The following is a 22,793-nucleotide window of genomic DNA, read 5'->3' as shown; positions in this document are numbered from 1 at the left end:
TAGAAGTTATTCCAGATGTCTCTTCTGCTCTAAAACGTTTTGAAATACGGGCTGTTTTCTTTTACGTAATTAGTTAACTAGTCAAATTAAAATTACACCTGCTATAAGAGGAACGTTTATTGGAGTTAACGGTAAATTTTGCCACGTAAGGGAGGAGAGAGAAATGGATGGAGTGAGATGTAGAGGGAGAGAGTATGGGAATAAGATGGAGAAGATGAGAGAGAGAGAAGGATACGCGTAAGAGAGAGAGAATCCTGAATTTAAATTGTTTGAAAGTTAAAATTTTGATCTTTTATAGTTACGTTGTTTCATATTTAAAGATGCATCTTGAGACTTGTCAACACAGACTTCCTCGTCGAATCATTGACTAACACACGTATTTCAAAGAACATCCATCGTTTTCACGATATGTATTATATTTATTCGATCAAACAATTCTTTACCCAACACATCAAATTATAATTTGTTGAGTATTCAAGATACCTATGTCTTCAGACAGAATCAATGTGACGCAATATGAGACAAAGCTGGTCCGTTGGATTACACGTACAATTCATCCGGTTGGCCTCCTTCCATTTCTACATGCGTAATTAAACACAAAAGATGAAGGACTATAAAGAGGCTACAGGAAAAGGTACATATATAAGATATCACACGGTGTTTTTTGGATCTGTGATCTAACAATTACGAAATGGATTTCATTACCTCGCGGATTCATTTGCATAGATCTAGCCAAATTGACACACACACATACACGCACGCACGAACGCACACATACACACACAAATAAGCAAATACACACACACGCGTGCGCGCACGCACACACACACACACGCATGCAGACAGTATCAAACGCTCACACATAAGCACACCCCTTATACATTTTCTAGAGTGCTACCCGATACTCTGTACCTCTTATTTTAACTCTGTCTACATCTGTTTTATTATTTTGCTACTTTACTCACCTTCCAGTTATGATGTAAAGAAAGATTGATTAAAGCGAACGACCAGCCAACCAACCAACCAACCAACCCACAAAGGAACCAACGAAACCACCAACATTTATATCGGACATTATGATATTGAGAAAGATACGCAAATAAACCAAAAATAAAACCTGTCAAGTTTTATGTGAGTCGAGTTCTAGTATAAATATTTCTTCATTTAAGATGGCGATATATTAATTTTCTCATATATTGTCGTAGCTTTTGCGCTCCGTTTAAACACTAACCAGTGCCCAAACTTAATCTTCAGAGAAATATCCCTCCTGCTTACGTGCATCTGTGAACCCAGGATATAATGAACATTTTCGGTCTTTTACTACAGATAGAGATCTTTTTTCGCATTTAGCGTATACGTGTCTTGTCGTTCATCTTAATCGAATGACTGCACTACAAACTCACTGCGTTTTTGAGGCGAGATATTAAAATGGATTCGCTGCGTATCATGAGGTGGGACAAATGATAACATAGTGTATTAATAATCGAAACTGTCGTTTCTATTTGTTTCACTCACCGACGATTGCACTTTTTGCCGATATACAACGAAATAACACACTCGTACACGCGCTTAGACACACTTACACTCACAGTCATATATATATATATATATATATATATATATGCATGCATGAATACACACCCAGGCTCACACACGCGCACATACACACACACACACATATATATATATATATATATATATATATATATATATATTATATATATATATATTATGTATTCTAGCGGACCTCCCAGTCTTCGGCCCGATCTGTACGGTGTTGAAATTTATTCATTAGGCACATATTGGTAACTATTATAATGCCCATGTTCCTTGCAATAAACTTATTTAAATATTGCAAAACATAATTTAACCAATATATTTAAAATATTTAATTACAGAAATATTATGCACGAAAATTATAAAACATTTACAGAACTTCGGTATTCTACCATTTTACCATTTTACCATCAGCTTTTTTTTTCATTGCCGACGAGGATCTGCGCTTGCGCAGTTGTTTTGAAAACATTAGGATGTATAAACAAGAGGCACATAATTGATTGCCTCGAGTTTATATATTTAATGTGAGGTGTACCTGGTTATGACGATTTCACCTAACAAATTATTTCATTTGCTAAACTAAAATCAAAAACCAATTGGTCGAGGAAACTAGGCGGTAATTTTTTTTTATTTTTTCATATCGTTCCTTTCGGGATTTTATCCCTAATTTTGTGGTTTTGGAACCTAGCTGTTCTTTCTAACGTGAGGAATCCCATGAGTGGATTCTTCTTATGTGTTTAAATGTACACTGCATTTTATGAGTAATACATTGTCTTTGGACTAAATTTTTACACGCTAGGTAACTGGAAGTTAACATTTCTATTAATTTCCATTTCCCTTCTATATGATTGTATATATATATATATATATATATATATATATATACGATGGGCTTCTTTCAGGTTCCGTCTCTGGTTGCCCAAGATGCCATGCAGTGGGACTGAACCTGGATAGAATCTTGTCGTTAGTAGCCCGCGCCCCGCGCTCTTAAACACTACGCCATATTCCCGTGGGCAAATTATGGAGTGAATTTTAGGGGTTATACATCTAATAATTTCCAATCCTTCCTTAATCTTAGATTTATAAGCCCTAAGATTAATTAAAATTAATTCTATAATTGCGCATGGGCATATGGTGTAGTGGTTAAGATTCCGAGTTCGATTCCGGGCAGTGATCTGAATAATAATAATGATGAAGGTTGGAGGGTATATCCGCTGAAATGTTGTGTTTCCAACAAACAAGATTACGACAAATATGCATCAAATGTAAATAATGTAAATATATATATTTGACTGTACACTCATAAAATTAGCTTATTTACACAAGAAAGCTTCATCTTAGTCACTCTACACTGAATGTGAAAGAACAATATAAAGAACATGGAGTTGCCATCCAGCAATAAAATATGCGGTGTGTAGGCAAAAAGTATTCTTCATAGAGAATGTGAATGCAAAGAAAAAAATGATGGAAGTCAAATATATATAAAAACTCACCGAATATAATAATGAGAGTAGGAGGGGAGAAAATAGTAATTTAGTGTAGGAGAAGTAGTGAGAGCAATAGGCCTGACTGAGAGGGAGTGAGAGGAAGTAATAGCAATAAGAGAAAAGAAGGGGTGATAGATATATAAGGAAGGAAGGAGTGAAAAAAATAGCGTTTCCAGTGTGTGTGGGTATATGTGTGTATGTGTGTGCGTGAACAAGAGAAGTATGTGAATGTTTTTATTTGTGATTATTATGTACCTTATTTTGTACCTTATTTATATATAAAATACTACAATTAGGCGTCAATATTGACGTAGCCAGCTAATGAATATTTATAAAAAGGAAGCAGACTAGACAGAATTTTGAAATGAAAGGAGAGCAGGTATTGTAGCGAAGAATTAAAGGTAAAAGTGGAATGCGGAAAAGAAAAAAAAAAGGACAAATGAAAAGATTAAAGAAAGTGACGACTTGGTCGAAAGCGAGGGAAAACTTAAAAGTAAAATATAGAAGAATAAAGTTTGAAGTAAATATTCCGATCCTTCATTGGCATCTGGTGAACATATGTAAGTATAGAGGAATAAACATTTCTTTGATTTATTCAACACTAATATAGATAGATAATGTTTTCATTATTTACATTATTTACATTTGACAGATATTTGTCCTCAACATGTTTGTTAACACTTATATACCCTCCAGCCTTTATTAAGTGTCTGGGGGAAATTTCGAATCTGGGTTCTCATTCCTAAGGTATTTTCCGATGTTGTTGTTGTCATTATTCATCATCATCATCATCATTATTATTATTTTTCAGGTCTCTGCCTGGAATCGAGCTCGGAATCTTGGGGTTAATAGCCTCACGCTCTTAACCACTAGTCCATATGCTGTATTAGATAATGAGATAATGTTTTATCAAGCTGTTAGCTCAGCTACATTACTGTACGATGGTTACCCATGTATACTTCATCGGAGCGGGTTTTGCATTATATTCATATCATGTGAACCAATAAATGCCCGTAATACTTAACCAACAATGTTGGCATTCAAATGTGAGACACTGACGCATAGAATTTATTGTTGTACTAGCAGAATTTCCCGGCGTTGCTCGGGGCTGAATTGCTTGAAAGTACTGTTAATGATTGCACTGAATTATGATGATTATTCAGGCAAATATTGATATAAGTTTACGGTGGGAGATAAGGACTTAACGATCAAACGTGTGCCATTGCATTGTTTTGGGGGAACCAAATTTCTGATGAGCATTATAGGGGCACCAACTTTAAGTTTGAGAAAGTGTGGTGGTAGTCCGGGGTGCTCAAAGGGATTGAGTACCTCTATTGGATAGTTGATGACGTCCTCTGGGTCAGGAGTTGTATCGATAGACTGATATACATAGACTTCCCCAGGAATGAGTTTTAGCATTTCATCATTAATATGGTGAACAGTTTTATTCCTCGGGGCCAGTATAGCCTTTTTGCCAATCCAATCCATATTCTGATAATTAGCTTGTAGATCTGGGAACACTGCATCCTGAGATCAGAAGGCGTCTTAACAATGGTACAAATGGAATCGATGGCAATATTACCATTTTCATCCCCTGGTATTTTGCCTTCGCCAAGTGCAAGGAGGGTGTGAGGAAATGCTGCTGATGTGATATTACGTCGCATATGAGCACGCATATTGGTGTGAAGTTTGAGAGTTACTTCCCTTTATTTAAAAAATATGCATTAAAATGAAAAAAAATGATGGTAAATTATTTGTAAAATCATAGACTCATCGTAGACGCGCGCTAATACACAGAAGGCCTCGATATGAATCACGACTATAAGATACCCGGTTTTGGTGAAACTGCATTGCAAAATGTGGGAGTTGTTAGGAATCTAAATCGGAGTAGACAGACACACAACTTTTCTTTATATATAAATATTTTCGTCCTAAAAAACTTTGTATGGATTGAATGGTTACCTCTATGGAAATATATACACGCACATTATACATACATGTGTGTATAGATGAATATATAAATACATTTAAATATCTATATACACTTTTGGGCGATCTTAATTTTTCTTAGAGATAACTTTAGATCTTATATTCGTCCTAAAAAACTTTGTATGGAGTGAAAGGTTACATCTATGGAAATATATACACACACATTATACATACATGTGTGTATAGATGAATATATAAATACATTTAAATATCTATATACACTTTTGGGCGATCTTTCTTTTTCTTAGAGATAACTTTAGATCTTATTTTCGTCCTAAAAAACTTTGTATGGAGTGAATGGTTACCTCTATGGAAATATATACACGCACATTATACATACATGTGTGTATAGATGAATATATAAATACATTTAAATATCTATATACACTTTTGGGCGATCTTTCTTTTTCTAGAGATAACTTTAGATCTATTTTCGTCCTAAAAAACTTTGTATGGAGTGAATGGTTACCTCTATGGAAATATATACACGCACATTATACATACATGTGTGTATAGATGAATATATAAATACATTTAAATATCTATATACACTTTTGGGCGATCTTTCTTTTTCTTAGAGATAACTTTAGATCTTATTTTCGTCCTAAAAAACTTTGTATGGAGTGAATGGTTACCTCTATGGAAATATATACACACACGTTATACATCCATGTGTGCATATATGAATATATAAATACATTTAAATATCTATATACACTTTTGGGCGATCTTTCTTTTTCTTAGAGATAACTTTAGATCTTATATTCGTCGTAAAAACCTTTCCGGTCACACACTCACGCACACGCACACACACACACACACACGCATCCTAACACACACACACACGCACACACACGCACACACACGCACACACTCACACACACGCACACACACACGTTAGCTTACAATTTTATTTATATATTTGCGTGTCTATGTGTGTAAAGTGGAAGTGGGAATGTAGAGTGAAATAGTCACTCACTACAGAAAGTGAATTAGTTTCACTTTATTCGTTGCACACTGTGTGTGTGCGTTTGCGTGTGCTGTATCCCACACTAAGAGAAGCATTTGACTCATACACCACAATGTGAGTTTTCTCTAAATTTTGCTTAATTGGGGTTGAAATTTTAAAAAGTGGACCTGTCACGACCCGATGCATTCTACTCTTAAAAATGCTAGGCAAATTGTAATTGAAGAAATCCTATATTGTAGATTTCTATAAGATACAAAGGGAGGCAGATAAAATCTGCCTTTTATAATAAGAGATAATATGGATACATCGGTCAGTTAAGACATGTGATTAGAAATTCCTTTTATTGAATAAACAACCGAGAAGCATCAACGAGAATGTCCTCTCGATGGTTTCAGACACCAGCTTACGTCAATCCTGTAAATTGCTATTAGTGAGACAAAAACTTTCGATAACTGAAGATACGACCGCTACATAAGTTTTTATTCTATTAATGGTGGTAGCTACTTTTGTGTAATCTTAAAGAGATAGTTAAGGAGAAAAGTAAAGAACGAACGATAAAACAACAACCATATCCACCGCCAACCACCTTTGTACTCAGATGTTACTTTTTGCAAAAGGATTTCTCGATCTGAGTCAGTAAAATCCTTACAATGAAGGAAATATTCAGTTGGAGGATCTTTTCGATTTGAACGGCAGTTTTTTCTCGCGGTGTCATATGAAATTGTCACCCATAATTATGACCCTGGTATCGATCTATTGCATTTCAATCTGTTTTAGGGTTAAGGTTAGAGTTATGATTAGTTAGGGTTAGGGTTAGGGGTGGGAGAAGGGTATATTTTTTTCTTCACACATGTAAATAAACCCAATCTGTTTCTTAAACGAGGGACATATTCATACGGCACAGAATGTTTTCACCTTAATAGACGTCGCTGATTGATTGAAATTGAAGAAATTGAAGAAAAAACAACAAATATCTTACAAACTATAGAATTTTCTCAATAAAGCCAAGAGAAAAAGATGTATTATAAACACATTCTAGCAGTATACGAAGTTTAAAAGTGTTTAGTTACGTGGAAATTATTTAAAAAAAACTGCCTGTCAAAACGAAAAGATCCCAGTTGGATACTGAAATTACCGTTCATAAAAAAATGCGTCGACGTGCACATTACATCAATCTCTCCATCAAAACATTACCTGTGTAGGTGAGCGATGTACCACAAGCCAGATGTTGTAGAGATCACAGAGCAACGTAATATGAGGTGTTTTGCTCAAGGACACAGTGTACTACTCGATCCGGGAATCGAACCTGGGATCTGGCGATCGTGAATTCATCCTCTTCTATTTCATGTATTTTGTAACTAGATGACTTGTTTATGGAAGCAAAACCATAGAAAGAACACTGACAGCCAAATTTGTAGAGAGCCAACCTCGCCTGTTACTATGTTGACTTTTTCGGCTTTAGAATGTACAATACAAAATGTATTTCTAAAGACGGCTGCTGAAAGGTGAAAAGAGACGTAGGTCCAGGATTAAGCTTGTTAAGAACAGGTTCTGGCAATATTAGGATAAACCATCTAATAAAAATAGAAATCTGTACAACAGAAGCTTACTGTTTTAGTAGCGGAGCTTCGATATAAAAGCGAAATTTTCAGATATTTAAACTTTCATTACTGCATTTATTTTGAGATGCTCTCTGGTTCTTTCAATTACTTTAAAAATAATAAAAGAAAAAAATAGTAAAATAACTTGGCTATCATTCAGCTAGTTTTAGGAACATAAATTGTGACTAAGGTTTGGTGGAAGATTTTAATTCAAAACTTATGAAAACAAGACATTTGTACTCAGAGTCAGAGCCGGTTTCAGCCGGGTTGGTAACAAAAGGGTTAATCCCACAAATGGTAAAATAATTCGATATTATGTTTAGTAGCTCTCGATCGTAAGGTCGTGAGTTCAATTCCCGGCGACGCAATGTGTCCTTCAGCAAGACACTTTGTTACACATTGCTTCAATCCACTCTAGCTTGCAAAAATGAATTGTACCTGTATTTCAAAGGGCCAGACTTGTCACTCTTTGTGTCACGTTGAATCTCTCTGAAAACTGCTTTAAGGTGACACGTGTCTGTGGAGTAATCGCCCATTTGTTCGTCTAAGGCGTTGAGCCGGCAGAAACTTAACAACGCCTGGCGAAATGCTTAGCTATATTTCGTCTATCCTTACATTCTTTGTTCAAAATCCGCCGAGGTCGACTTTGCCTTTCATCCATTTGGGGTCGATAAATTAAGTATCAGTAAAACACCGAGGTCGATGTAATCGACTACTTCCCCTCCATCACAATTCCAGACATTGTGCCTATAGTGGAAGGGATTATGACAGACGTAAAGAGTTGATGTTAGCTTGAACTCGCCACATATTAGTTAAACAGTAGCATATTGTACCAACTCCTACAATCGATATAACAATAATAAAAGGAAAGGCAAATGATAATTCAGAAAATTTAGGTACGAAAAAAGAACAAAAACATCACAGGAAATGATATACTGCATGAGAAAACATGGAAGTTAAGATAAGGATAGAGAATGAATTTTTGTATATTTATGTCTGACTCTCTTTCTCTGCTCTTTGTCTCCTTATATATATATATATATATATATATATGGGTGTATGGGTGTTTCACGCATACATATATAAACAGTACTCCCACACATGTGTGTTTATGTGTAAATATATGTATATGTATATATATATATATATATATATATATATACAAACAGAAAAATATATATATATATATATATGAATATATGTGTATGCATATATATGAATGTATATATGTATTTATATGGTTATATATATATATGTATGTATGTGCATAGAAATGTGATTATATATACATATATATATATATATATATACACTCGGAGATTTATTTAAATCAGAATCTAAGAGAGGGGAAATAACGGGGAAGACGATTTTCAAAAGCTCACATGAATAGTATGAAATATCACTTCAGAAGAAATTATAAAAAATATATTAAAAAAAAGTATATAAAGCAAGAACTAGCAAACAATCGAAGAAGAAGAAGAATACAAAATTAAGGAGAATAAGAAATAAACGTAGCGTAAATTGCAATAGACTTTTGAACGCCAATTTAGCATTTTTTCTATTTTCCTTTTTGTAGTCCGTTAAATTGTTCAGCGGGGGGAATACCTTAAAATAAAATGGCGCCATTTGAAATGTTAATCAATACTATGATATGTAACGCATGTTTTAATTGAATAGTTCTTCGCTCTGGTTGAGCTTTTAGCTTCTGCTTTTTGTTATTAGTGATATTGTTCGTGTACTGTTGGTTTTATTGTTGTAAAGTCTCATTATTTCTTTTAACAATTTAATTATTTTCAATACTTACATTCGGAAGATGTTCTTTTTTCTTTATTTTTCTTATTTCTCATATAGTTTGTTTGTTCTCTATTGAAGGAAGTTCTTTATTAACTATATAGATGTATATGTTATATATATATATATATATATGAAGAGAGAGAGAGAGAGAGACAGATAGACAGATGGATGGATATATGGATATATACAGACATAGGTATATGCATACTTATATATAGGTGTGTGTGTGTATGTGTATAGCAAATATGTATTTATGCTTATGTACATGTATGTAAGTATGCATGTTTATGCATGCATACAAATATCCATTTATCTTTAACATTTCCAAATAATCTCTTCACCAAATGAGAAAATAATGAAATCTAATGTTATAGCATAAATGAAAGAAATTAATGTAAGCGAATCCGATAAAAATATTTTTCTTGTTCCTCGCAAGATTAAATATATATAGTTTTTAAATATATATATAGTTTTTATATATAGTTTTTATATATAGTTTTTAAATATATATATATAATTTTTCCGGTGGAGACGATGTGTTGTAGATGTAGATTTGCCTCCTCCACATTTCTCCTGCGTGAGTGAGGCTAACGAAGCTGTCACTTTGATGTGTTTCTCTCCAAATATTCTTAGAACAATTATCTTTGAGGTTTTATCTTGCCGGTTATATTGATTGATGCCATACATATTTTAATACAACAACTACGAATTGACACCACTATTACTGTACTAACCCTACATTTCAGTGATGTCTTACATCGCTGGTCACAATGCGCTTCTACGGAATTTGAGAGACTTCGAATAATGTAATCCTGCTAGTTAGGAAGGCAGTAAAACCTACCCTTGAATGAATCACCAGTCCGTTGCAGGGGTCACCTATGTACAGCTGGATATATTGCTGTCAGAAACAGATGAACGCTGCACTTTGGTTAAGAGATATCAACTGCATTATCCATTCTTGTATCGTTGGTGATATGAACGAAGTGAAATATGTTCAAGCAAGAGTTGAACACGTATCTCAAGAAGGATTTTTGATGCATCCTCGCAAGACAAAGAATAAAACTCACTAAATCAAAGCTGCTGAATATTCTCAAACGCTTATACAAATTATAATTTACTTACATTTCCTTAGAGACAGCAACGGAATTGATGTGAAGCCGATGGCCTAAGAAATTGATCCTAGACCATATTCTAAGCTTAGTTATGTTAGTAGATATTACTGCACTCACTCTATAATGATAGCAGAAAATAACAGCAGAACTTTTCATTCAGTTCAAAAAAGCAGAAAAAAAAACTATTTATGTATTGAATTGTGAGACACAGCTATTCATCTCACGCATGCAAAGACAATTTTTTAAAAATATTCTTATTACTATGTCCAAAAGCCCTATGTCTTAGAAAAGGCGGAAATTGGAATTTTTTGGCAAAACTTACATAACAATATTACATTAGGTACGAACTTGAAGGGAAATTGTTTGAAGGGTCATCCAATCAGAAAAAGGTACAATAAGAAGAATTTATAGATGTACATAGAGTCATACATACATTTGTACACGGACGTACGCACGCACACAGACACACTCACACACAAACACATCAGAGAAATGGTTGAAATCGCATTATATTTTTATGCATATATTTATTTTTCTTTAAACATGACAAGACTTGTTTTTTAACATGAGGTGTAAATATTTTTATTTTATGCATTCATGTATGTGTATATATGTGTGTGTAAATGTGTGTGTGTGTGTGAAAATAGAAATACAAACATAAGTTTTCACATAATAAATGTGTTCCTACAATACATTTACTGCAAATATTTTGGTGTATATATATATATTCAAAAGTTAAGTTTAATATATAGAACACAAATAAAAAGAAGGAAAATAATGGACATTTTACTTCACATGTATATGTATACGCACATACATATGCATACCTACACGCACACACATGCACATATATACATTCACACAAACACAAATCAATGCTGCAGGAATGAGTCATCAATACATTCGTACTGTTTTATTTGTATGCATGTATTCTTTCATAAGCAAAGTCACATGACATCCAGGTAAGATGTTATCAGATGTTTACGATTAAATTTCTTTCATCGAAAATAGACCAGTAAATGCTGTTGTTTAGTCTCTGGTAAATATTGTCTGAGCAATGTATGATCAAAGGGAAATCTAGTCGTGATCAACCAGTCTTTGCAAATTTTTTCTGTTTTATTTAAAAAAAAATTTTTTTTAGAGTTTACTCATAGCAGTACTTTATACTCATTTCAAAACAGAGTATAGTGTGGTATGAAAGAAATTTAGTTGTTGTTATCATAGACCTAACCATTATACAGGAGTTCTAACGAAAGTTAAAGCGGAAGGATTCGATCGACGTCGGTAGAATATGCAGTCACCACGTTGATGTAGATTTTCCATGAATATATAAAGAATAATACAAGTTCGATACATTAGTAAGACGAGTTGCAAAAAATGTAGTACAGTGAGTGGAACGATTAGAGATTTGTGGTCAAAAGTTCTAATTCCTCTCATTACGAAGACCAACGATTAAATTTATTCCATCCGTTACAAACTTGTATTTGGATTCGTAAAAATTAAGAACGACATAATTCTATATATCTTGTGTTTCTTGATGAGAGCAATGTAATATTTGAAGTGAGTTGGTGGATGTAGAAACTCACATTTTTTCAATAAATAGGCGCAGGAGTGACTGTGCGGTAAGTAACTTGCTTACCAACCACATGGTTCCTGGTTCAGTCCCACTGCGTGGCACCTTGGGCAAGTGTCTTCTACTGTAGCCTCGGGTCGACCAAAGCCTTGTGAGTGGATTTGATAGACGGAAACTGAAAGAAGCCCGTCGTAGATATGTATATACATATGTATGTGTGTACATGTTTGTGTAGCTGTGTTTGTCCCTCCAACATCATTTGACAACTGATGCTGGTGTGTTTACGTCCCCTAAACTTAGCGGTTCGGCAAAAGAGCCCGATAGAATAAGTACTAGAGACCGATAGAAAAAGTCCTGGGGTCGATTTTCTCTACTAAAGGCAGTGCTCCAGTATGGCCAAAGTCAAATGACTGAAACAAGTAAAAGAGTAAATACCAGTTGTATATTGAGGTGGGTTTAACCATACTCATGCCATAACATTTGTGATATTATAAATGCAACAAAACTTTTTTGTAAGGATATTTAAGCGATTATTGTTAGTGTTTGGGCCGTAATCGAACATAGCAATGACTGAATTATAGCTAAAGTAATTTAGCAAGGATTCCAGTAACAGATTACCACATTTGTAATATTTAAGTCGAGAGACTCGTGTGACTGAAAGAAGAATTTGCTGTAATTTATGCAAAATTGATGAAGCACATAATTGCTCCTATCTCAAATTGACATGAGATAATAGTTGTTAATTGACAACAGGTAAGTTTTAGGTGGGGAAAAAAGAAAAAAAACATCTTCACTCGCAGTCACCTTTGTATATGATTAATATGTGCGAGACTACATTACCCACTCAGAAAAACCGCGTCGACATTATCCAGGAGAGTACTTTACCGAAATAAATGTGTCTCTTATTTGAGTGAAGTTTACTATTTATTCCTAGGAAGTCGAATCATCTTCAACGAATATGAGTTATTTTACTATATTTAATAATTTTATTTAGTATGAATGTAAAAGCAGCTATAAACTTTCATTTTCCTTCTTCCAGGTCCAGAGGCGCCAACCTAAAATAAGAATCAGGGAAACGCTGAAATAGAATTTTTTTATGGTGGATTTAATCCAATAAAATAAGTAAATTTTATTTTCCAAACGTCATTTAAAAAAAAAATTGAATAAGTGTTATGTTTGTTGTTATTTTTATCGTTTGACATGTCATAGACTGAGATTACATTTCCATGTTACTTTGAAACATACTCAGTGTTGGTGCAATTATATTCTGTAACGTTTACTGCTATCCTTGAACTGTATATTTAAATTTCCTTTCAATATTTACTTCTTCAACACTACAACTAAAACATTCAAAAGAATGTCTCTGCCCGACTATCTCCTTGTCGTTCTCTCTCCATTACATACTTTCTCTCTTTCTTCCGTATATATGAAACACATTTTTATATCAGGTAATCCCATACGTACTGTCCAAATTTTCTGTAAAGAAAAACAGTCATCTAATTTTACATCTTTTGAAATTTAATCCTGTATATAACTCTAAACATTATCGATGAATTCCTTCCATCTGCTCCTCAGGCTTTTAATTCCATTGGAGAAAAACCTCTTCTTTTTCATAAGAAGGAAGAGGAGCCAGTTTCGACCTGTTTGGAGCTTTTGAGAATTAATCCATCTAAATCATTTTGTAAGCTTCGAAGCAAGTGATTATCAGAAGGAGCAAGGTCCGAAAATAAGGCGAAAGGGGGATTCTTTTCCAAGTCAAGCTTTTCGCTTTTTTCTGATGTAATTTTTGCAGTGTGGGTCCTTGCTTTATCATAATGAAACACCACTCCTTTACGAATCACCAAACTGGGCCTTTTTTCTTCTTGAAAGCAACATACGCTCTAAATATTGGCAATAGATGCGAGCAGTAATGCCTACATTAGTTGACAGCAGCTCAAAGTGATTACATCAATGCTATACCACCAAACGCAAAGAAGAAACTTTTTGCATAGAGGTCGTTTTTGAGTTATCGTTATTCTGTTTCCACGACTGAGCGTCGCTGAACGTTTTCATTCAAAAAGTTGTGTTTTTCATCACCAGTCACTCATCTGTCCAAAAATGGTGAGATACATTCATGAGATTAATAAGATGAGCTTATATATAGGAAATAATTAAGATTTAGTTGAATTAGGTACTTAAGTTCAGACACCAAAATCAGTCCGGTATTTTCAGCATAACTCGAAGTAAAGTGAATACAAATCAGGTAACTAAAAAATATGTCACGGTTTTAATGCAATACGGCCGTTTCAGGCGGCTCCATTTAACCGAACAATGCAAGCATTACTTTCATTTGAAAATTATCGCCATCTTCAGTTGCAACAGCACAGATTTGCAACAGTGAGAATATTCTATTATCATTTTTAGCAAATATTTTATCACAGCTGGAGATTGAAATAATTCCACGCTGCTGTAATTTGTCAACAATTTTTATCTATCTCCCTATCATCATGAAAAGATCAAATGCAGCTAGGATGCTGCGTTTATTAAGAATTAAGACTACTAGCAGTTGACATTTCAGATCTATTTGATGATCATAAATTAAATATATTTAGATATTCTCCCAAAACTTAATTCAATATGACTAAAAATTCCCTTGACTGCATAAAGAAACAAATTTCAGGAGGAATCATTTACATAGTTGTAAATGCCCAGAAAAAGAGGTAGAGTAGGGGTTGACATAAACTCTTTTATTATTACAATACAAAACACAGGATGCTACAATGGAATAGATGGGAACAAGTGGATAGGTGTTGTTAGGAGTGGGTGCAATGCCTGGGAAGAAAATATTTTATGTGCGTGTTTAAAATGTTTACATCTAAACACGACTTTCAGTGATGTATGTACGTAAAAATCATCTATGAATACGTTCCCTATTATTGAAATTCAAAGCGATATGTAAATCCGAGTCTGAATAACTTTAAAAAAGGATCTGAATCCAGGAGTATATTTTTAGAATAATTTTATGAATGGAAGAAGAGTTATGACAACCATTTAAATGTGCCAAAAGTAAAGACAGAATTTCGGGGTGTTTTTTCAATAAGTGACAATGTATCAGAAATATATGTGAGCAGACAAGCAGTAGATGAGGAAGAGATGATTCAGAATAAATCAACTTTTCTAAACTTTGAAACTTATAAATCACGAATGCAACAGCAACATAGGGGTTTGTAATTAATGACAAGACTGCGTAATTCGCAAGCCATTCCTATATACCTATGAAGAAAATAGTCTGCAGTACAATAAAACCTTCACCGGAGAATACATTTGCAATACTTATGTACAGCATAGCACAAAACTACATATTCTAATACAATATGAAATGACACAAGAAAAGCTTCTAACACTGCGGAAAGTTTGAAAACGGTTATATTTCTGGCGCAAAGGGCTATTTTCGTAAGGATACAGTCAAAGAAATGTATGTCTGCATAATTCCTGCCGCTATAGATATCTAGATAGGCAGTGACCCCGATTAAGCCCGCTGTTTTTACCTGTAATAGACGTTGTCAATGTGGTAGCCGCCAACGACAACATCCGTTATCGTCACAGGCAACACAAGTAGTAGAAATTATGGTAAGTTAGAGCTGTACATGAAACACTCAAAGGAAAGACAGCAATTCATATTTAGAAGTTTATAAAACTGAAGTGAGTGCAATTTCTCTATTTCACAGTCTTAATTTTCCTAATCCATTTACAAAGAAAATTATGGTTCACAAATTAATCATAAAAATTGAGAAGGTAAATCACAACGAATCTTTCAGATGAAAAGTATTCTTTTCGTAATAATGATTGTGGAAATATTTTAACTTTTCTCGAGAAGATTAATGGTGGGTATCAATGTAAATATGTTGCTATAGATACAAAACAGAGGTGCCGATGTTTTTAAAGATAATGCAACCAAGAATCATATGACGAAGATACGCAATACGATATGAAATTTAGGCAGCGTACATCTTTTATGATTTCCCTACTACAAGACGAACAAAGATTGTTTTGAAAGATCACAGAATCAACAGAAAAAATATACATGGCAAATACAGACTTATAAATACATATTTACACGCATACATATATGCGTGTTGGCAGAGGCATGTATAGATGTTTTTGCGAATGCTTATTCATGATATATATATATATATATATATATATATATATATATATATATATATATATATATGTGTGTGTGTGTGTGTGTTAGTGTATGTATATGCATTCATATAATTATTATACCAGTGTGTGCATATATATATATTATATATATATATATATATATATATATATATATATATAGGTATATGTAAATGTATATATATATATATATATATAGGTATATGTAAATCTATATATATATGTGTGTATATATGTATATATAAATACCGGAGTAAAAACATAAATGTGAAACAAGGTGGAAAAAAGAGTACTCAAATACCAGAGCTAGAATAATAAACTGTCTGACGAACGGAAACGTGAAACTCCGAGTAACAGCTTTTGTTAAATTTCTGCTGCTTTTAAATTAGAAGTATGCATGTATGTGTACATACCTATTTCTTTATTACCCACAAGGGGCTAAACACAGAGGGGACAAACAAGGACAGACATAGGTATTAAGTCGATTACATCGACCCAGTGCGTAACTGGTACTTAATTTATCGACCCCGAAAGGATGAAAGGTAAAGTCGACCACGGCGGAATTTGAACTCACAACGTAACGCAGACGAAATACCGCTAAGCATTTCGCCCAGCGTGCTAACGTTTCTGCCAGCTCGCCGCCTTTTTGTATGTGTACATACCCTCACACTTACATACACGAGTATATGTCCCAGGTTTAAATTGGCTAGGTATATCTTTACAGTAAAATACATTATCTCATTACTTTGCAGCTAGTCCTTTCTATAATATCAGTGTATTAAACTGATTAGACGTAGCTTTGATTAAATTATCAATGAAAGATTGAGCAATGTCTATCCATATTCCTGCCAATTGTGTTTACATTCCGCAACTCTGAAACTGATGTGATTTGCAATTATTTTCATGCATTTTTCTATCAAGATGGTACCAAATATATGAATCGGATCAATACCTTGTCTTTGAGCAAGCTATATGAGAGATGTGATTCAATGAGTTCTTTTACCAGTTTGTGATTCCTTGCTGGTATGATGATGGACTGATTTGATCTTCTTGCTAAAGATAGGTGTATTTATGAAGAGGAGTTTTAAATATATTACGGTGTTCCATACCATTTAAATGATACAGAAATTTACTGTCATTTTGATTTATTGTCCTAACTGCTTTTATGCTGTCAAACTAACTCTTCCACTCTTATCTGTTCCCGTCATACTATCTTGTCCAAATGCATGAGATTTATTGCGTTATACGCCGATATGTTTGCCTGAAAATGGCAGAAATTATTTCTGTTACACCATATTGAAGAAGAAGAAAGCACTTCTTTGTTGTGGAATATATATTTCTTTACTACCCACAAGGGGCTAAACACAGAGGGAACAAACAAGGACAGACAAAAACGGATTAAATCGATTACATCGACCTCAGTGCGTAACTGGTACTTATTTAATCGACCCTGAAAGGATGAAAGGCAAAGTCGACCTCGGTGGAGTTTGAACTCAGAACCCAACGGCAGACGAAACACGGCTACGCATTTCGCCCGGCATGCTAACGTTTCTGCCAGTTCGCTGCCTCTTTGTTGTGGAATATATTGAAGCTTTTATGCCCATCCACACCTATGGTTACGAATTTGGATGGCACTCAAAAGAGTTCGATCGTGGACATAAGAGTACGAAATGAGGTTCCTCCGATGAATCTCTGACGCACCGTTCCTAGACGTGGCGCGTAGTTCGAAGACCAGGGAGACTCCCCCAGATCGAGCCCCTACTTCTCGGCACTGAGAAGCCACTGCTCCTGTAATGTAGACTTGTGATTAGAATGTCACTTGAAAGAAATACAAGATAGATTTCATGAAGCCAAGCCAACTGGCAAGGAACCAAGGGGTAGAACAAGGGTGAGATGTTTCGATGGCATTCTTAGATTCAGTTTCTCATGTTTGAGAATCTAGTTGATAAATGCAATGACAATTCTTTCTGACAGACCCCTACGCCAGATGACCTGAGAACTCTACTGCCACAACCATCCTGGAATGATGGGTCGCGGAAGTGGATAAATGATTGATAACTTTGGAAACGATCGGAAACATTTTCTCACCTCTTCATTCCTTTCCAATGTTTCTCGAAAGAGTTCTTACGGAATATTCTGGTATAACAGAGTAAATTCAGAACCTTTAACAGCTGAAAATCTAAGTTTAATATCTTGCATTTTAACTGCCCTCTTACTTATTTAGAAACAGTTTATAGCCCCTATGTTGTCTTCTTTGTTTAGCAGTGCCCTACTTAAATTAAACTCTTCTAAATATTATTCATCGTTTATTTATTAGTTCAGACAATTTGAGTTATTTCTCAATTGGACTTCTGACATCGCTAACAGAAGATAGCTCGCTTGTGTTAAATAAAACGATAACTATTTCCCAGTGGTTTTCCTTGTTGAATTTTATCAAATTGAATTACGATTAATGTGAAAACACAAGTAAACACACATACACACACAGAGAGCGTTGAAGAAGAGAAATAATTCGTAATTTAGAAATTGTAGCAAAAGAACAACGAGTTGTTAAAATAATTTGCCTTCTACATTATATATATGTGCAACAATAAATTTATCTAACTATCTATCTATCTATCTATCTATCTATCTATCTATCTATTATCTATCTATCTATCTATCTATCTATCTATCTATCTATCTATCTATCTATCTATCTATCTATCTATCTCTATTGACGGATGTGATGTCGTTTCAGCTCCGAAGGTAATCATTTATTTTGACTATTTAAAAGTGTATATTGACAAACATTTTGTGCTTAAAAGTTGTGCAACAACATCCACTGTAAACCTTTGTTAAATATCGACACAAAATTTTGCCCCTTGTGGGCAAAATTTAAAAGAAAAAATTCTCATAGCCTTCGTGGTTTCATTTAGCCATTTTATTTCCAAAATGGCCACTGGCCACCACGAGGCTGCGGTGCAAGTCAAGCGTGACGCAGAAACAGAAAAACAGGATGCTCTGTTAGCATACGCCGAACCTGACAACTCCACCACCATCAACAGCAACAAATACAAAACAAAGGTCGCAAGGCCAAGCACCGTCAACACCATCAGTGAGTCCACCACCACCACCAACACCATGGCAGAATCTGCTACTAAAACTGCTATCCCTACTAAAGATATCGCCACCAATAACAACACCAACATCACCATCACCGCCACCAAAGACCGTGCCGTCAATGCTACTAATACTACCAACACCACCGCCGTCACCAAGAACGACAATAACAACAACAACAACAACAACAACAACGACGACAACAACAATTCCCTTCAACCACTGCTCACTCCATCACCAACAAGTGAAAAAATAACGACGACAAGCAAACGAAATGTCGAAATTTGCCCTAGTGCAGGACTAAAGTACGCAGGCAATTTTCCACCCCTTCCTACTTGCACGATCGAACCAAACACACCAATTTTACAAACTGCAGCCAACAACAACATCACCACAAGCAACAACAATAACAAAACAACAACAAATTTCGCTGAGGCGATTAAAGAAAAACAACAACAATATACTTTACGGCTCAACAAATACAGGACACGAACATCAAAATAACAGAATCAGAAGGTATAGTAAATATAAACATACCAGAAAACATTTTGGAAAATGAAAAAAGACGAACAATCATTTATAAAATAGTTAACAAAAAAACAAAAATCCCAGAGAAGGCCAACACAAGCAAAATAGAGAAGTCCTTGAAACCCATCTGGGATCACAAAGAATATGTAACCTGGTGGAACAAATTTGCCCACATACAAGTTGTTTTCTACACCGAAGAGTTAGCTAGACATTTCTCAACGCTAACTCTTCACTCAAATGAACTCCAACTTACACCAAGCTATCGGGGACAGAAAGTGACTAAGATCACTCTAAACAATGTCCCCAAAATAGCCAATAGTCCATGGCTTGTAAAGGCCTTATGCGTAAAAATGGCGAATTATACTATTTTGGAAACCACAGTCTCTGTGACTGTGGTTTCCAAAATAGTATAATTCGCCATTTTTACGCATAAGGCCTTTACAAGCCATAGACTTTACAAGCCATAAAAACTGGGTGGGAAAAAAAGTAGAATTTCTTCTACATATACATCATGAAGATATAAAAAAAATACCCACACAGATATGTGTATCAGACGACCACAAGTTATATGTGGTCGTCGATGGCAGAAGACCACGTTGCTACATATGCGGCAGTGAGCAACACCTAAAAAAAGACTGCAAATCTGCCGCAAGAAAACAACAGCAACAACAACAGCAGCCGGAAACAAAAACAAATAAACAAGGTTTACTACCCACACCACTTTTTGCAGGAACAAACCTCACCAAACAAACAACCACACCAACTGCAGCACCAAGAACAGAAGCAGCATCACCAACAACAACAACCAAGAATATACCAACTCCCAAACCAAGGACATCTGCCAAAAAGACACCCAGCAAAAATGAAGAAACAATTACAACTCCAAATCCCCACAAAATTGAGACCCTAAACAACACAACAATACCCACAATCACTCAAACACAAAATACCCAAACCCCACATCCAAAACCGCATACACCACAACCAAACGCTCACCAACCAACACCAACAACAAAACCAACACAGTCGACAATATACCCCAATACTTTCCCTCTTCCAGACTCCGATTCGTCTGATCTGTCATTAGACGAAGAAGACACGGAAGATTGGCAAATAGCCACAGGGGGAGAAGAAAAAGGGGAAAAAAAAGAAAAGAAAAAATAACAAACAAAGCGGGAAGATACACCACTCCCGAAACAAAAACATCCACAGAAAACACACACATCAACACAAACACACCATCATCAAACCCCCCAAAAATGTTGACAGCCATTAACACAAACAACCACGACCTAATGGAACACATTAGGTCAAACACTAACATTACTGAAAACGACATAAAAACAAGTAACCACCCCACACAAAAACCACCACAACACATTAAAAATAACACGTGACACAGAACACATACAGCACCCTGAAATCTCTTTACCCTGATGCAGTAGGGAGATTTCAAAAGTACTCATCGAAAAAACTGTATAAAAGCCTCATAGAAGAAGACCGTGAGGTGAAAGACAAAGAACTTTCGAAAAACAAGTAACCTTTTCTCTCTCCTTTTCCTTTTTTGCACTTTTATCGGAACATGCTCAGAATAGGTAGTATAAATGTACGTGGCTTGGGGTCGCCTTGGAAACAAGGCTACCTGTTAAATGACATCAAGTCACTAAATCTGAATATCATAGCCATCAGTGAGACCAGACTCCACAGCTTGCGGGCACTCCAGCACATTTTCGGTACACATTTCAACATTTATTTTTCTCCGTGTCTACCGAGAATGGGCGGAGGTGGCACCGCGGTGCTTATCCGGAAGAGTCTGGATCTCAAAGTAAGAGCAAATTTCCTAGACCCGGAGGGTAGGCTGGTCGTTTTGGATGTCGATGGCAGCAATGAGTGTGCTTTTCGACTGATAGCAGTTTATGCTCCGTCCTTAACAGGCCGACCAGATTTCTTTCGACGTCTAGAGTCTTTCATGAGAACGTCTCGTCCTTTACTTTTAGTGGGGGATTGGAATGCCACCCTGGACACGCATCTAGACTACGTGGGCAGAGATAGCAATAGAAGGGGATGCAAATGCCTCAAAGACCTGCTCAGACGTTTCCAACTGTCTGACAGGTACCGACTGGACCACCCGAATGTGCCAATGTGGACATGGAGTAACCGCATCGGGTCGTCCATATCATACTTAGATAGAGTATTCTGTAGGACAATAGATAAAAATAGTGTAGGTCGTCCACAATTTCATATAGTCAGTTACACAGATCACAAGTTTGTGACTTGTACACTTGACTTAGATAAGACACATAGGCAGGGTCCTGGTTACTGGAAACTGAACGCGTCTTTTACAGCACGACAGGTTTACAGGGACCGGATCAGCACATTAGTTAAGAGAGCTTTGACGGGTACCATCATCAACAACAGATGGTGGTATGCCCTAAAAAAAGCGATTAAAGCAGAATCAGTCAGATACAGTAGAGCCCTAGCATTAGACCGAAATAGAATAGAGGGAGATTTAGTTAAGGTTTTAGAAGAGGCACTTAGAACTGGCATCGCGTCCAACGTACTGGCGGCGAGATTGGCCCTCGACCAACACCTCAACGCCAAACACGAGGGATGCGTTGTCAGAGCTAGGATGCGTGCTCTGAGGAACGAAGGAGTTGGAGCCGCCCAAGAGGCCCGAGTGGTGGAGACGCGCAACGAGGCAACAGAGCCACCATCAAGTCTCTTATAGATGAAAGGGGCGCGAATTGCTCGAGCCTAAAAGGATGTGTGGGGTTTTTCAACAACACTTCACCCAACTGTTTGGGACAAGTGGTGAGTCAGAAAGCAGAGTGGACTTTAGTGCCTACCTGCATGCCTTGCCACGACTCTCAGCAGGGAGGTGGAGTCTCTGTGAAAAGCCTATCACAGCTGCGGACG

General features: G+C 35.7%; 1 long non-coding RNA gene across 1 annotated transcript in view; it reads left to right on the top strand.

The window, feature by feature from the left end:
* Nucleotides 1-979: 979 nt before the first annotated feature.
* Nucleotides 980-22,793, top strand: part of LOC118763712 — a 40,958-nt gene continuing 19,144 nt past the window's right edge. The window contains exons 1-2 of the long non-coding RNA XR_004999466.1: nt 980-1,131; nt 13,123-13,205. This is a non-coding gene — a long non-coding RNA (uncharacterized LOC118763712). The remainder of the gene's footprint in view (nt 1,132-13,122; nt 13,206-22,793) is intronic.

This window comes from Octopus sinensis, linkage group LG6 (genome assembly GCF_006345805.1).
Source record: "Octopus sinensis linkage group LG6, ASM634580v1, whole genome shotgun sequence".
In the NCBI taxonomy this organism is placed as follows: domain Eukaryota; kingdom Metazoa; phylum Mollusca; class Cephalopoda; order Octopoda; family Octopodidae; genus Octopus; species Octopus sinensis.
This window is presented reverse-complemented; position numbering and strand designations above follow the sequence as displayed.